This window comes from Callithrix jacchus, chromosome 20 (genome assembly GCF_049354715.1).
Source record: "Callithrix jacchus isolate 240 chromosome 20, calJac240_pri, whole genome shotgun sequence".
NCBI lineage: Eukaryota > Metazoa > Chordata > Mammalia > Primates > Cebidae > Callithrix > Callithrix jacchus.
Genome location: NC_133521.1, coordinates 48,441,111 through 48,459,330, shown reverse-complemented (window position 1 = coordinate 48,459,330; position 18,220 = coordinate 48,441,111).

Sequence of the window (18,220 nt, the reverse complement as noted above, 5' to 3'; positions counted from 1 at the left end):
AAATCTAACTATTATCTAGGCACCCCAATGTTAAAAACAAAATTGCTCTGAATACAATCTGTGAGAAAAAATATACAATGCCCTAATCTACTCTGTTTTTGAGTATATACACAAACTCTACCTGCTCTCTCATGTAAAATACCGAAATTCTAATTTTAAGTGAATCGATAAAATTCTAAATATTATCTAGGCACTGCAATGTTAAAAACAAAATTGCTTTGAATATTATCTGTCAGAAAAAATGTACAATGCCCTTTTCTACTCTGTTTTGTAGTATATACACCAACTCCATATGCTCCTCATGTAAAATACAGAAATTCTATATTTAAGTGAATCGAAAAAAATCTAAATATTATCCTGACACCCCAATGTTAAAAGCAATATCACTCGGAATATAATCTGTCAGAAAAAATATACAATGCCATTTTGTACTCTGTTTTGTTGTATATACACCAACACAGTATGGTCTGTCATGTAAAATAAAAAAATTCTAATTTTACCCGAATCGAAAAAATCTAAATATTATTTAGGCAACCCAATGTAAAAAAAAAATCTCTGAATATAATCTGTGAGAAAAAAATATACAATGCAATATTCTACTCTGTTTTGGAGTATATACACCAACTCCATATGCTCTATCATGGAAAATACAGAAATTCTATATTTAAGCAATTCGAAAAAAATCTAAATATTATCTAGGTACCCCAATGTAAAAAACAAAATTGCTCTGAATACAATCTGTGAGAAAAAATATACAATGCCCTCTTCTACTCTATTTTGGAGTATATACACCAACTCACACTGCACTCTAATGTAAAATAAAGAAATTCTAATTCTACCAGAATAGAAAAAATATAAATATAGTCTTGGCACTCCAATGTTAAAAGCAAAATTGCTCTGAATAAAATCTGTCAGAAAAAATATACAATGCCCTTTTCTACTATGTTTTGTAGTATATACACCAACTCAATATGGTCTCTCATCTAAAATACAGAAATTCTAATTTTATCCGAATCAAAAAAATCTAAATATTATGTAGGCACGCCAATGTTAAAGAAAAAATTGCTGTGAATATAATCTGTCAGAAAAAATATACAATGCCGTATTCTACTCTGTTTTAAAGTATATACACCTACTCAGTATGCTCTCTCATGTAAAATAACAAAATTCTAATTTTACCCGAATCAAAAAAATCAAAATACTATGTAGGCACCCCAATGCTAAAAACAAAATTGCTCTGAATATAATCTGTCAGAAAAAATATATAATGCCCTATTCTACTCTGTTTTTGGAGTATATACACAAACTGAGTATGCCCTCTCATGTTAAATAACGAAATTCTAAATTTACGTGAATCGAAAAAAATCTAAATACTATCTAGGCACTTCAATAATAAAAAAAAAATTGCTCTGAATATAATCTGTCAGAAAAAATATACAATGCCCTATTCTACTCTGTTTTGGAGTATATACAGCAACTGTATATGCTCTCTCATGTAAAATACAGAAATCCTAATTTTACGTAAATCGAATAAAATCTAAATAATATCTAGGCGCCCCATCGTTCAACAAAAATGCCTCTGAATATAGTCTGTTAGAAAAAATATACAATGCCTTATTCGACTTTGTTTTGGAGTATATACACCAACTCCGTATGCTCTCTCATGTAAAATACAGAAATTCTAATTCTATCAGAATCGAATAAATATAAATACTGTCTATGCACCACAATGTTAAAAACAAACTTGCTATGACTATAATCTGTCCGAAAAAATATACAATGCCCTATTCAACTCTGTTTTGGAGTATATAAACCAACTCCATATGCTCTCTCATGTGAAATACAGAAACTGTAATTTTACCCGAATCGAAAAAATCTGAATATTATCTAGGAACCCCAATGTTAAAATCAAAATTGCTCTGAATATAATTTGTTAGAAAAAATATACAATGCTTTATTCTACTTAGTTTTTGAGTATGTACACCAACTTAGTATGCTCTCTCAGGTAAACTACCGTGATTCAAATTTTACGTGAATCGAAACAAATCTAAATATTATCTAGGCACCCCAATGTTAAAAGCAAAATTGATCTGAATATAATCTGTCAGAAAAAATATACAGTGTTTTTTTCTACTCTGTTTTGGAGTATATACACCAATTCCATAGGCTCTCTCATGTAAAATACAGAAATTCTAATTTTACAAGAATCGAAAGAATCTAAATAATATCTAGGCGCCTCGAAGTTAAAAGAAAATGGCTCTTAATATAGTCTGTTAGAAAAAATATAAAATGCCTTATTCTACTCTGTTTCGGAGTATATACACCAACTCAGTATGCTCTCTCATGTAAAATGCAGAAATTCTAATTTTACCTGAATTGAAAAAATCTAAATATTATTTAGGCAAACCAATGTTAAAAACAAAATTGCTCTGAATATAATCAGTCAGAAAAAATATACAATGCACTATTCTACTCTGTTTTAAAGTATATACATTAACTCCATATGCTCTATCATGTAAAATACAGAAATTCTATATTTAAGGGAATCGAAAACAATTTAAATATTATCTCGGCATGCCAACGTTAAAAACAAAATTGCTCTGAATATAATCTGTCAGAAAAAATATACAATGCCCTATTCTACTCTGTTTTGCAGTATATACACCAACTCCATATGCTCTATTATGTAAAATACAGAAATTCCATATTTAAGCAAATCGATAAAAATCTATGTATCATCTAGGCATCCGAATGTTAAAATCAAAATTCCTCTGAATACATTGTGTCATAAAAAATAAACAATGCCCTATTCTACTCTGTTTTGGAGTATATACACCAACTCAATATGCTCTTTCATGTAAAATATAGAAATTCTAAATTTACGGGAATCGACATAAATCTAAATAATATCTAGGCCCCCCAAAGTTAAAAGAAAATGGCTCTGATTATAGTCAGTTAGAAAAATATAGAATGCTTTATTCTACTCTATTTTGGAGTATATAAACCAACTCAGTATGCTCTCTCATGTAAAATGCCGAAATTCTAACTTACCCGAATCGAAAACATCTAAATATTATCTAGGCACCCCAATGTTAAAGGCAAAATTACTCTGAATATAATCTGTCAGAAAAAATATACAATGCCCTTTTCTACTCTGTTTTCGAGTATATACACCAACTCGGTATGCTCTCTCAGTTAAAATACCGAAATTCTAATTTGACGCGAATCGAAAAAAATCTAAATAATGTCCAGGCGCCCCAAAGTTACAAGAAAATGGCTCTGAATCTAGTCTTTTAGAAAAAACATACAATGCCTTGTTCTACTCCGTTTTGGAGTATATACACCAACTCAGTATGCTCATATGTAAAATGCAGAAATTATAATTTTACCCAAATCGAAAAAATCTAAATATTATCTAGGCACCCCGATGTTAAAAACAAAATTGCTTTGAAGGTAATCTGTCAGAAAAAACATGCAATACCCTATTCTACTCTGTTTTGGAGTATATACACCAACTATATATGGTCTCTCATGTAAAATACAGAAATTCCATATTTAAGAAAATAGAAAAAAATCTAAATATTATCTAGGCACCCCAAAGTTAAAAGAAAATGGCTCTGAATATAATGTGTTAGAAAAAATATGCAATGCATTATTCTATTCTGTTTGGAGTATATACACCAACTCCGTATGCTCTCTCATGTAAAATACAGAAATTCTCTATTTAAGCGAATTGAAAAACATCAAAATATTATCTAGGAACCCCAATGTTAAAATCAAAATTGCTCTGAATATAATCTGACTGACAAAATGTACAATGTCCTTGTCTAATCTGTTTTGGAGTGTATACACCAACTCAATATGCTCTCTCATGTAAAATACCGAAATTCTTATTTTATGCAAATCGAAAAAAATCTAAATAATATCTAGGCACCCCAATGATAAAAACAAAATTGCTCTGAATATAATCAGTCAGAAAAAATATACAATGCCCTATTCTACTCTGTTTTGGGGTATATAAAACAACTCCATATGCTCTCTCATATAAAATACAGAAATTCTATATTTAAGCGAATAGAAAAAAATCTATATATTATCTAGGCACCCTAATGTTGAAAGCAAAATTGCTCTGAATAAAATCTGCCAGAAAAAATATACAATGCCCTATTCTACTCTATTTTGTAATATATACACCAAATCCATATGCTCTGTTATGTAAAATACAAAAATAGTAATTTTAGCAGAATCAAAAAAATCTACATATTATCTAGGCACCCCAATGTTAAAAACAAACATGCTCTGAATATAATCAGTCAGAAAATATATACAATGCCTTATTCTACTTTGTTTTGGAGTATGTACACCAACTCAATATGCTCTCTCATGTAAAATACCGAAATATTAATTTTACACGAATCGAAAAAAATCTGAATAATACCAAGGCGCCCCAAAAGTAAAAGAAAATGGGTCTGAATATAGTCTGTTAGAAAAAATATACAATGCCTTATTCTACTCTGTTTTGGAGTATATACACCAGTTCAGTATGCTCTCTCATGTAAAATACAAAAATTCTATATTTAAGCGAATCGAAAAAAATATAAATATTATCTAGGCACCCCAATGATAAAAGCAAAATTGCTCTGAATATAGTCTGTCAGAAAAAACATACAATACCCTGTTCTACATTGTTTAGGAGTATATACACGAACCTCATATGCTCTCTCATGTAAAATACCAAAATTCTATATATAAGCGAATAGAAAAAATCGAAATACAATCAAGGCACCACAATGTTAAAAGCAAAATTGCTCTGAATATAATCTCTCAGAGAAAATATACAATGCCCTTTTCTATTCTGTTTTGGCTTATATACTCCAACTCGATATGCACTCTCATGTAAAATACCGAAATTCTAATTTTACGTGAATCGAAAAAAATCTAAAAATATATAGGCGCCACAAAGTTAAAATAAAATGGCTCTGAATATAGTCTGTTAGAAAAAATATACAATGCCCTATTCTACTCTGTTTTGGAGTATATACACCAACTCAGTATGCTCTGTAATGTAAAATATCGAAATTCAAATTTTACGTGAATAAATAAAATCTAAATATTATCTAGGCACCCCAATGTTAAAATCAAATTTGCTCTGAATATAGTCTGTCAGAAAAAATATACAATGACCTTTTCTACTCTGTTTTGGAGTATATACACCAACTCAATATGCTCTCTAATGTAAAATACCAAAATTCTAATTTTACGCGAATCGAAAAAAATCTAAATAATATCTAGGTGCCCCAAAGTTAAAAGAAAATGGCTCTGAATATATTCTGTTAGAAAAAATATACATTGCCTTATTCTACTCTGTATTGGAGTATATACACAAACTCAGTATGCTCTCTCATGTAAAATACAGAAATTCTAACTTTACGTGAATCGAAAAAAATCTAAATATTATCTAGGCACCCCAATGTTAAAAACAAAATTGCTCTGAATATAACCTGTCAGAAAAAATATACAATGCCCTATTCTACTTTGTTTAGGAGTATATACACCAACTCAGTATGCTCTCTCTTGTGAAATAGAGAAATTCTAATTTTACGTGAATCGAAAACAATTTAAATATTATCTAGGCACCCCAATGTATAAGTAAAATTTCTCTGAATATCATCTGTCAGAAAAAATATACAATGGCCTTTTCTACTCTGTTTTGGTGTATATACATCAACTCAATATGCTCTCTCGAGGAAAATATGGAAATTATAATTTCACGCGAATCGAAAAAAAAACTAAATAATATCTAGGCGCCCCATAGCTAAACGAAAATGCCTCTGAATATAGTCTGTTAGAAAAAATATAAAATGCCTTATTCTACTTTGTTTTGGAGTCTATACACCAACTCAATATGCTGTCTCATGTAAAATACCGAAAGTCTAATTTTAGGCGAATCAAAAAAGATCTAAATAATATCTAGGCACCCCAAAGTTAAAAGAAAATGGCTGTGAATATAGTCTGTTATAAAAAATATACAATTCTTTATTCTGCTCAGTTTTGGAGTATATACACCAACTACATATGCTCTCTCTAGTAAAATACAGAAATTCTATATTTAACCGAATCGTAAAAAATCTAAATACTATCTAGGACACCCAATGTTAAAAGAAAAATTTCTCTGAATATAATCTGTCAGAAAAAATATACAATGCCCTTTACTACTCTATTTTGCAGTATATACACCAACTCAATATGCTGTCTCATGTAAAATTCTAATTTACGCGAATCAAAAAAAATCTAAATAATATCTAGGCGACCCAAAGTTAAAAGAAAATGGCTCTGAATATAGTCTGTTAGAAAAATATACAATGCCTGATTCGACTCTGTTTTGGAGTATATACAATAACTCCATATGCTCAATCACGTAAAAAACAGAAATTCTATATTAAAGCGAATCGAAAAAAATATAAATATTATCTAGGCACCCCAATGTTAACAACAAAATTGCTCTGAATATAATCTGTCATAGAAAATATACAATGCCCTTTTCCACTCTGTTTTGTAATATATACACGAACTCAATATGCTCTATCATGAAAAATACCGAAATTATAATTTTACCAGAATCGAAAAACCAAAATTTATCTAGGCACCCCAATGTTGAAAACAAAATTTCTCTGAATATAATCTGTCTGAAAAAATATACAATGCCCTATTCTACTCTGTAGTGGAGTATATACACCAACTCAGTATGCTCTCTCATGTCAAATAGCGAAATTCTCATTTTAGGTGAATCGAAAAAAATCTAAATATTATTTAGGCACTTCAATGTTAAAAACAAAATTTCTCTTAATATAATCTGTTAGAATAAATATACAATGCCCTATTCTACTCTGTTTTAAAGTATATACACCAACTGAGTATGCTCTCTAATGTAAAATACCGAAATTCAAATTTCACGTGGATCGAAAAAATTCTAAATTTTATCTCGGCACCCCAATGTGAAAAGCAAAATTGCTCTGAATATAATCTGTCAGAAAAAATATAAAATGTCCTTTTCTACTCTGTTTTGGAGTATATACACGAACTCAATATGCTCTCTCATGTAAAATACGGAAATTCTAATTTTACGTGAATCGAAAAAAATCTAAATATCTAGGCGCCCCAACGTTAAAAGAAAATGGCCCTGAATATAGTCTGCTAGAGAAAATATACAATGCCTTATTCTACTTTGTTTTGTAGTGTATACACCAACTCAGTATGCTCTCTCATGTAAAATACCGAAATTCTAATCTTACGTGAATCGATAAAAATCTAAATATTATGTAGGCACCCGAATGTTAAAAGCAAAATTGCTCTGAATATAATCTGTGAGAAAAAAATATACAATGCCCTTTTGTACTCTGTTTTGGAGTATATACACGAACTCAATATGCTATCTCATGTAAAATACCGAAATTCTAATTTTACGCGAATCGAAAAAAATCTAAATTATATCTAGGCAACACAAAGTTAAAAGAAAATGGCTCTAAATATAGTCTGTCAGAAAAAATATAAAATGCCTTATTTTACTCTGTTTTGGAGTATATACACCAATTCCATATGCTCTCTCATGTAAAATACCGAAATTCTAATTTTACCTGAATCGAAAAAATCTAAATCTAAATATTATCTTGACTCCCCAATGTTAAAAACAATATTGCACTGAATATAATCTGTCAGAAAAAATATACAATGCCTTAATCTACTCTGTTTTGGAGTACATACACCAACTCCATATGCTCTCTTATGTAAAATACAGAAATTCTATATTTAACCAGATCGAAAATATCTAAATATTATCTAGGCACCCCAATGTTAAAAGAAAAATTCCTCTGAATATAATCTGTCAGAAAAAATATACAATGGCTTATTCTACTCTGTTTTGGAGTATATACAACAACTCAGTATGCTCTCTCATGTAAGATACAGAAATTCTAATTTTACGTGAACCGAAAAAATCTAAATATTACCTAGGTAACCAAATGTTAGAAACAAAATTACTCTGTATATAATCTGTCATAGAAAATATACAATGCCCTATTCTACTCTGTTTTGGAGTATATACACCACCCCATATGCTCTCTCAAGTAAAATACCGAAATTCTAATTTTACGCGAATCGAAAATAATCTAAATAATATCTAGGCGCCCCAAAGTTATAAGAAAATGCCTCTGAATATAGTCTGTTAGAAAAAATACACAATGCCATTTTCTACTCTGTTTTGTAATATACACATCAACTCAAAATACTCTCTCATGTGAAATACAGAAATTCTAATTTTACCCGAATCAAAAAAATCTAAATATAATCTAGGCACCCCTATGTGAAAAACAAAATTTTGTTGAATATAATCTGTCAGAAAAAATATAGAATGTTCTATTCTACTCTGTTTTGGAGTATATACACCAACTCCATATGCTCTCTCATGTAAAATACAGAAATTCTATATTTAAGCGAATCGAAAGAAATCTAAATATTATCTAGGCTCCCCAATGTTAAAAGCAAAATTGCTCTGAATATAATCTGTCAGAAGAAATATACAATGCCCTATTCTAAACTGTTTTGGAGTATATGCACCAACTCCGTATGCTCTCTCATGTAAAATACAAAAATTCTGTATTTAAGCGAATGGGAAAAAATCTAAAAATTATCTAGGCACCCCGATGTTAACAGCAAAATTGCTCCGAATATAATCTGTCAGAAAAAATATACAATGCACTATTCTACTCTGTTTTGGAGTACATAAACCATCTCCATATGTTCTCTCATGTAAAATACAGACATTCTATATTTAAGCGAATCGAAAAAAATCTACATAATATCTAGGCACCCCAATGTTAAAAGCAAAATTACTCCGAATATATTCTGTCACAAAAAATATACAATGCCCTTTTCTACTCTGTTTTAGAGTATATACACCAACTCAATATGCTCTCTCATGTAAAATACCGAAATTCTAATTTTACGTGAATCGAAAAAAATCGAAATAATATCTAGGCTCCCCAAAGTTAAAAGAAATTGGCTCTGAATATAGTCTGTTAGAAAAAATATACAATGCCTTATTTTGCTGTGTTTTGGAGTCTATACACCAACTCAGTATACTCTCTCATGTAAAATATCGCAATTTTAATTTTACCCAAATTGAAAATATCTAAATATTATCCAGACACCCAAATGTTAAAATCAAAATTGCTCTGAATATAACGTCAGAAAAAATATACAATGCCTTATTCTACTCTGTTTTGGAGTATATACACCAACTGCATATGCTCTCTTATGTAAAACACAGAAATTCTATATTTAAGCGAATCTAAAAAAATCTAAATATAATCTAGGCACCCAAATGTTAAAGGCAAAATTGCTCTGAATATAATCTGTCAGAGAAAATATACAATGCCCTTTACTACTCTGTTTTGCAGTTAATACACCAAATCAATATGCGCTCTCGTGTAAAATACAGAAATTCTAATTTTACCCGAATCGAAAAAATCTAAATATTATTTAGGCACCCCTATGTTAATAACAAAATTTCTCTGAATATAAAGTGTCAGAAAAAATATACAATTAACTATTCTACTTTGTTTTTCAGTATATACACCAACTCTACCTGCTCTCTCATGTAAAATACAGAAATTCTATATTTAAGCGAATCGAAAAAAATCTAAATATTATCTAGGCAACCCAACGTTAAAAGCAAAATTGCTCTGAATATAATCAGTCAGAAAAAATATAGAATGCCCTTTTCTACTCTGTTTTGGAGTATTTACACCAACTCCATATGCTCTCTCATATAAAATACAGAAATTTTTTGTTTAAGCGAATCCAAAAATATCTAAATAATATCTAGGCACCCCAAACTTAAAAGAAAATGTCTCTGAATATAGTCTGTTAGAAAAAAAATACAATGCCTTATTCTACTAAGTTTTGGAGTATATAAACCAACTAAGTATGCTCTCTCGTGAAAAATAGAGAAATTCTAATTTTACCCGAATCGAAAAAATTTAATAATATCTAGGCACCCCAATGTTAAAAACAAAATTGCTCAGCATATAAACTGTCAGATAAAGTTTACAATACCCTATTCTACTCTGTTTCTCAGTATATACACTAACTCAGTATACTCTCTCATGTAAAATATCGAAATTCTAATCTTACATGAAGTGAAAAAATCTAAATATTATCTACGCACCCCAATGTTAAAATCCAAATTGCTCTGAATATAATGTCAGAAAAAATATACAATGCCCTATTCTACTCTGTTTTGGAGTATATACACCAACTGCATATGCTCTCTCATGTAAAACACAGAAATTCTATATTTAAGCAAATCGAAAAAAATCTAAATATTATCTAGGCACTTCAATATTGAAAGCAAAATTGCTCTGAAAATAATCTGTCAAAAAATATACAATTCTCTATTCTACTCTGTTTTGTAGTATATACACCAAATCGATATGCGCTCTCATGTAAAATACCGAAATTCTAAATTTACGTGAATCGAAAAAAATCGAAATATTATCTAGGCACGCCAATGTTAAAAGCAAAATGTCTCTGAATATAATCTGTCACAAAAAATACACAATGCCCTTTTCTACTCTGTTTTGGAGTATATACACCAACTCAGTTTGCTCTCTCATGTAAAATACAGAAATTGTAATTTTAGATGAATCAAAAAATAACTAAATATTATCTGGGCACCCCAATAATAAAAGCAAAATTGCTCTGAATATAATCTGTCAGAAAAAATATACAATGCGGGTTTCTACACTCTTTTGGAGTATATACACCAACTCCATATGCTCTCTCATATAAAATACAGAAATTCTATATTTAAGTAAATAGAAAAAAATTTAAATATTATCTAGGCACCCCAATGTTAAAAACAAAATAGCTCTGAATATATTCTGTCAGAAAAAATATACAATCCCGTATTGTACTTTGTTTTGGAGTATATACATCAACTCCATATGCTCTCTCAGGTAAAATGCAAAAATTCTATATTTAAGCAAATCGAAAAAAATTTAAATATTATCTAGGCATCCCAATGTTAAAAACAAAATTGCTCTGAATATACTCTGTCAAAAAAATATACAATCCCGTATTCTACTCTCTTTTGGACTATATAAACGAACCTCCATATTCTCTCTCATGTAAAATACAGAAATTCTATTTTTAACGAATCGAATGAAATCTAAATATAATCTAGGCACCCAAATGTTAAAAGCAAAATTGCTCTGAATATAATCTGTCAGAAAAAATATACAATGCCCTTTTCTACTCTGTTTTGGATTATATATACCAAATCAATATGCTCTCTCATGTAAAATACCGAAATTGTAATTTTACACGAATCGATAAAAATCTACATAATATCTATGCGCCCCAAAAATAAAAGAAAATGGCTCTGAATATAGTCTGTTAGAAAATATATACAATGCCTTATTCTACTCTGTTTTGGAGTATATAAACCAACTTAGTATGCGCTCTCGTGTAAAATACAGAAATTCTAATTTTTCCTGAATCGAAAAAATCTAAATATTATTTAGGCACCCCAATGTTAATAACAAAATTTCTCTGAATATAAAGTGTCAGAAAAAATATACAATACCTGATTCTACTCTGTTTTTGAGTATATACACCAACTGTACGTGCTGTCTCATGTAAAATACAGAAATTCTATATTTAAGCGAATCGAAAATAATCTAAATATTATCTAGGCACCCCAATGTTAAAAGCAAAATTGCGCTGAATATAATCAGTCAGAAAATATATAGAATGCCCTTTTCTACTGTGTTTTGAAGTATATACACCAAATGAATATGCTTTTCCGCGTAAAATTCCAAAATTCTAATTTGACGCGAATCGAAAAAAATCTAAATAATATCTACGCGCGCCAAAGTTAAAAGAAAATGGCTCTGAATATAGTCTGTTAGAGTCACTACACAATGTTTTATTCTACTCTCTTTTGGAGTATATACACCAACACAATATGCTCTCTCATGTAAAATACCGAATTTCTAATTTTACTTGAATTGAAAGAAATCTAAATATTATCTAGGCACCAATGTTAAAAGCAAAATTGCTCTGAATATAATCTGTCAGAAACAATATACAATGACTTTTTCTCCTCTGTTTTGGAGTATATACACCAACTCAGTATGCTCTCTAATGTAAAATGCAGAAATTAAAATATTACCCGAATCGAAAAATTCTAAATATTATCTAGGCACCCCAATGTAAAAAACAAAATTGCTCTGAATGTAATCTGTCAGAGAAAATATACAATGCCCTTCTTTACTCTGTTTTGGAGTATATACACCAACTCCATATGCTTTCTCATGTAAAATACAGAAATTCTATATTTAAGTCAATCGAAAAAAATCTAAATATAATCTAAGCACCCCAAAGTTAAAAACAAAATTGCTCTTAATATAATCTGTCAGAGAAAATATACAATGCTCTTCTTTACTCTGTTTTGGAGTATATACACCAACTCCATATGCTCTCTCATGTAAAATACAGAAGTTCTATATTTAAGCGAATCTAAAATAATCTAAAGATTATCTAGGCACCCCAATGTTAAAAACAAAAGACTCTGAATATAATCTGTCCGAAGAAATATACAGTCGCCTATTCTACTCTGTTTTGGGGTATATACACCAAGTGAATATGCTCTCTCATGTAAAATACCAAAATTCTAATTTTATGTGAATCGAAAAAAATCTAAATATTATCTAGGTATCCCAAAGTTAAAAGCAAAATTGCTCTGAATTTAATCAGTCATAAAAAATATACAATGCCCTTTACTACTCTGTTTTGCTGTATATACACCAACTCAATATGCTCTCTCATGTAAAATACTGAAATACTAATTTTACCCTTATCGAAAAAAATCTAAATAATATCTAGGCGATCCAAAGTTAAATAAAAATAACTCTGAATATCGTCAGAGAGAGAAAATATACAATGCCTTATTCTACTATGTTTTGAAGTATATACACTAACTCAGTATGCTCTCTCGTGTGAAATACAGAAATTGTTATTTTACCCGAATCGAAAAAATCTAAATATTATCAAGGCACCCCAATGTTAAAAGCAAAAGTGCTCTGAATATAATCTGTCAGAAAAAATATACAATGCCTTATTCTACTCTTTTGTAATATATACACCAACTCCATATGCTCTCCTATGTAAAATACAAAAATTGTAATTTTAGCAGAATCGAAAACATCTACATATTATCTAGGCACCCCAATGTTAAAAACAAAAATTCTCTGAATATAATCAGTCAGAAAAAATATACAATGCCCTATTCTACTCTGTTTTGGAGTATGTACACCAACTCAATATGCTCTCTCATGTAAAATACCAAAATTCTAATTTTAGGCGAATCGAAAAAAATCTGAATAATATCAAGGCGCCCCTAAGTTAAAAGAAAATGGGTCTGAATATAGTCCGTTAGAAAAAATATACAATGCCTTATTCTACTCTGTTTTGGAGTATATACACCAACTCAATATGCTCTCTCATGTAAAATACAGAAATTCTAATTTTACCTGAATCGAAAATATCTAAATATTATCTAGGCACCCCAGTGTTAAAAACAATATTGTTCTGAATATAATCTGTCAGAAAAAATATACAGTACCCTATTCTACTCTGTTTAGGAGTATATACACCAACCCGTATGCTCTCTCATGTACAATACTAAAATTTATATTTAAGCGAATCGAAAAAATCTAAATACAATCAAGGCACCAGAATGTTATAAGCAAAATTGCTCTGAATATAATCTATCAGACAAAATATACAATACCCTTTTCTAATTTGTTTTGGCGTATATACACCAACTCAATATGCACTCTAATGTAAAATACAGAAATTCTAATTTTACGCGAATCGAAAAAAATCTAAATAATATCTAGGCGCCCCAAAGTTAAAAGAAAATGGCTCTGAATATATTCTGTTAGAAAAAATATACATTGCCTTATTCTACTCTGTACTGTAGTATATACACAAACTCAGTATGCTCTCTCACGTAAAATACAGAAATTCTAATTTTACGTGAATTGAAAAAAATCTAAATATTATCTAGGCACCCCAATGTTAAAAACAAAATTACTCTGAATATAATCTGTCAGAAAATATATACAATGCCCTATTCTACTATGTTTAAAATTATATACACCAACTCAGTATGCTCTCTCTTGTGAAATAGAGAAATTATAATTTTATGTGAATTGAAAAAAATTTAAATATTATCTAGGCACCCCAATGTTAAAAGTAAAATTTCTCTGAATAACATCTGTCAGAAAAATATACAATGGCCTTTTCTACTCTGTTTTGGTGTATATAAATCAACTCAATATGCTCTCTCGTGGAAAATACGGAAATTAAAATTTCACGCGAATCGAAAAAAAACCTAAATAATATCTGGGTGCCCCAAAGTTAAACGAAAATGCCTCTGAATATATTCTGTTAGACAAAATATAAAATGCCTTATTCTAATTTGTTTTGGAGTCTATACACCAACTCAGTATTCTCTCTGATGTAAAATACCGTAATTGTAATTTTACGTGAATCGAAAAAAATTTAAATAATATCTAGGCGCCCCAAAGTTAAAAGAAAATGTCTGTGAATATAGTCTGTTATAATGAATATACAATTTTTTATTCTACTCAGTTTTGGAGTATATACACCAACTCCATATGCTCTCTCTAGTAAAATACAGAAATTGTATATTTAAGTGAATCGAAAAATATCTAAATACTATCTAGGACACCCAATGTTAAAAGCAAAATTTCTCTGAATATAATCTGTCAGAAAAAATATACAATGCCCTTTACTACTGTTTTGCAGTATATACACCAACTCAATATGCTGTCTCATGTAAAATAACGAAATTCAAATTTACGCAAATCGAAAAAATTCTAAATAATATATAGGCGACCCAAAGTTAAAAGAAAATGGCTCTGAATATAGTCTATTAGAAAAATATACAATGCCTTATTCTACTCTGTTTTGGAGTATATACATTAACTCCATATGCTCAATAACGTAAAAAACAGAATTCTATATTAAAGCGAATCGAAAAAAATCTAAATATTATCTAGGCACCGCAATGTTAACAACAAAATTGCTCTGAATATAATCTGTCAGAAAAAATATACAATGCCCTATTCTACTTTGTTTTGGAGTATATACACCAACTCAATATGCTCTCTCATGTAAAATACAAAAATTCTATATTTAATCGAATAGAAAAAAATCTAAATATTATCTAGACACCCCAATGTTAAAAGCAAAATTGCTCTAAATATAATCTCTCAAAAAAAATATGCAATGCCTTTTTCTACTCTGTTTTGTGGTATATACACCAACTCAATATGCTCTTTCATGTAAAATACGGAAATTCTAATTATACGTGAATCGAAAAAAAATCTACATAATATCTAGGCGACCCAAAGTTAAAAGAAAACGGCTCTGAATATAGCCTGTTAGCAAAACATACATTGCCTTATTCTACTCTGTTTTGGAGTATATACATTAACTCCATATGCTCAAACATGTAAAATACAGAAATTCCATATTTAAGCGAATCGAAAAAAATGTGAATATTGTCTAGGCACCCCGATGTTGAAAACAATATTGTTCTGGGTATAATCTGTCAGAGAAAATATACAATGCCCTTTCCTACTTCGTTTGTAGTATATACAATAACTCAATATGCTCTTTCATTCAAAATACAAAAGCTCTAATTTTACCAAAATCGAAAAAATCTAAATATTATCAAGGCACCCCAAAGTTAAAAACAAAGCTGCTCTGAATATAATCTGTCAGAAAAAATATACAATGACCTATTCTACTCTGTTTTGGAGTATATACACCAACTCAATATGGTCTCTCATGTAAAATACAGAAATTCTAATTTTACGCGAATCGAAATAAATATAAATAATATCTAGGCACCCCAAAGTTAAAAGAAAATGGCTCTGAATATAGTCAGTTAGAAAAAATATAGAATGCTTTGTTCTACTCTATTTTGGAGTACATACACCAACTCAGTATGCTCTCTCATGTAAAATACCGAAATTCTAACTTACTCGAATCGAAAAAATCTAAATATTATCTAGGCACCCCAATGTTAAAAGCAAAATTACTCTGAATATAATCTGTCAGAAAAAATATACAATGTTTTTTTCTACTCTGTTTTGGAGTATATACACCAACTCAGTATGCTCTCTCAGTTAAAATACCGAAATTCTAATTTCACGTGAATCGAAAAAAATCTAAATTATGTCTAGGCACAAAAAAGTGACAAGAAAATGGCTCTGAATCTAGTCTTTTAGAAAAAATATACAATGCCTTGTTCTACTCTGTTTTGGAGTATATACACCAACTCAGTATGCTCATATGTAAAATGCAGAAATTATAATTTTATCCAAATCGAAAAAATCTAAATATTATCTGGCACCCCAATGGTAAAAACAAAATTGCTTTGAATGTAATATGTCAGAAAAAATATACAATACCCAATTCTACTCTGTTTTGGAGTATATACATCAACTCAATATGCTCTCTCATGTAAAATACAGAAATTCTAATTTTACCAGAATCGAAAAAATCTAAATATAATCTAGGCACCCCTATGTAAAAAACAAAATTGCGTTGAATATAATCTGTCAGAAAAAATATAGAATGCCCTATTCTACTCTGTTTTGGAGTATATACACCAACTCCATATGCTCTCTCATGGAAAATACAGAAATTCTATATTTAAGTGAATCGAAAACAATTTAAAAATTATCTAGGCACCCCAATGTTAAAAGCAAAATTGCTCTGAATATACTCTGTCAGAAAAAATATAAATGCCTTTTTCGACTCTGTTTTGTAGTATATACACCAAGTTAATATGCTCTATTATGTAAAACACCGAAATTATGATTTTACACGAATCAAAAAAAATCTAAATAATATCTAGGCGCCCCAAAGTTAAAAAAAAATGCCTCTGAATATAGTCTTTTAGAGAAAATATACAATGCTTTATTCTGCTCTTTTTTGGAGTATATACACCAACTCAGAGTGCTCCCTCATGTAAAATACTGAAATTCTAATTTTTCCCGAATCGAAAAATATCTAAATATTATCTAGGCACCCCAATGTTAAAAACAAAATTGCTCTGAATATATTCTCTCAGAAAAAATATACAATGCCCTATTCTACTCTGTTTTGGAGTATATACACATACTACATACGGTCTCAAAAGTAAAATACAGAAATTCTCAATTAAAGCGAATCGAAAAAAATTTAAATATTATCTAGGCACCCCAATTTTAAAGGCAAAATTTCTCTGAATATAATCTGTCAGAAAAAAATATACAATGCTCTTTTCTACTCTGTTTTGGAGTATATACACCAAATCCATACGCTCTCTCATGTAAAATATAGAAATTATATATTTAAGAGAACCGAAAAAAATGTAAATATTATCTAGGCACCCCAACGTTAAAAACAAAATTGCTCTGAATATAATCTGTCAGATAAAATATACAATGCCCTTTTCTACTCTGTTTTGGAGTATATACACCAACTCAGTATGCTCTCTCATGTAAAATAATGAAATTCTAATTTTACGCGAATCAAAAAAAATCTGAATAATATCAAGTCGCCCCAAAGTTAAAAGAAAATAAGTCTGAATATAGTCTGTTAGAAAAAATATACAATGCCTTATTCTACTCTGTTTTGGAGTATGTACACCAGTTAAGTATGCTCTCTCACGTAAAATACAAAAATTCTATATATAAGCGAATCGAAAAAAATCTAATTATATAGGCACCCCAATGTTACAAGCAAAATTGCTCTGAATATAATCTGTCAGAAAAAATATACAATGCTATTTTCTACTCTGTTTTGTAGTACATACATCAACTCAATATGCTCTCTCAGGTAAAATACAGAAATTCTAATTTTACCAAAAACGAAAAAATCTAAATATAATCTAGGCACCCCTATGTGAAAAACAAAATTGCGTTGAATATAATCTGTCGGAAAAAATATAGAATGTCCTATTCTACTCTGTTTTGAAGTATATACACCAACTCAATATGCTCTCTCATATAAAATACCAAAAATCAAGTTTTACGCGAATCGAAAAAAATCTAAATAATATCTAGGCGCGCCAAAG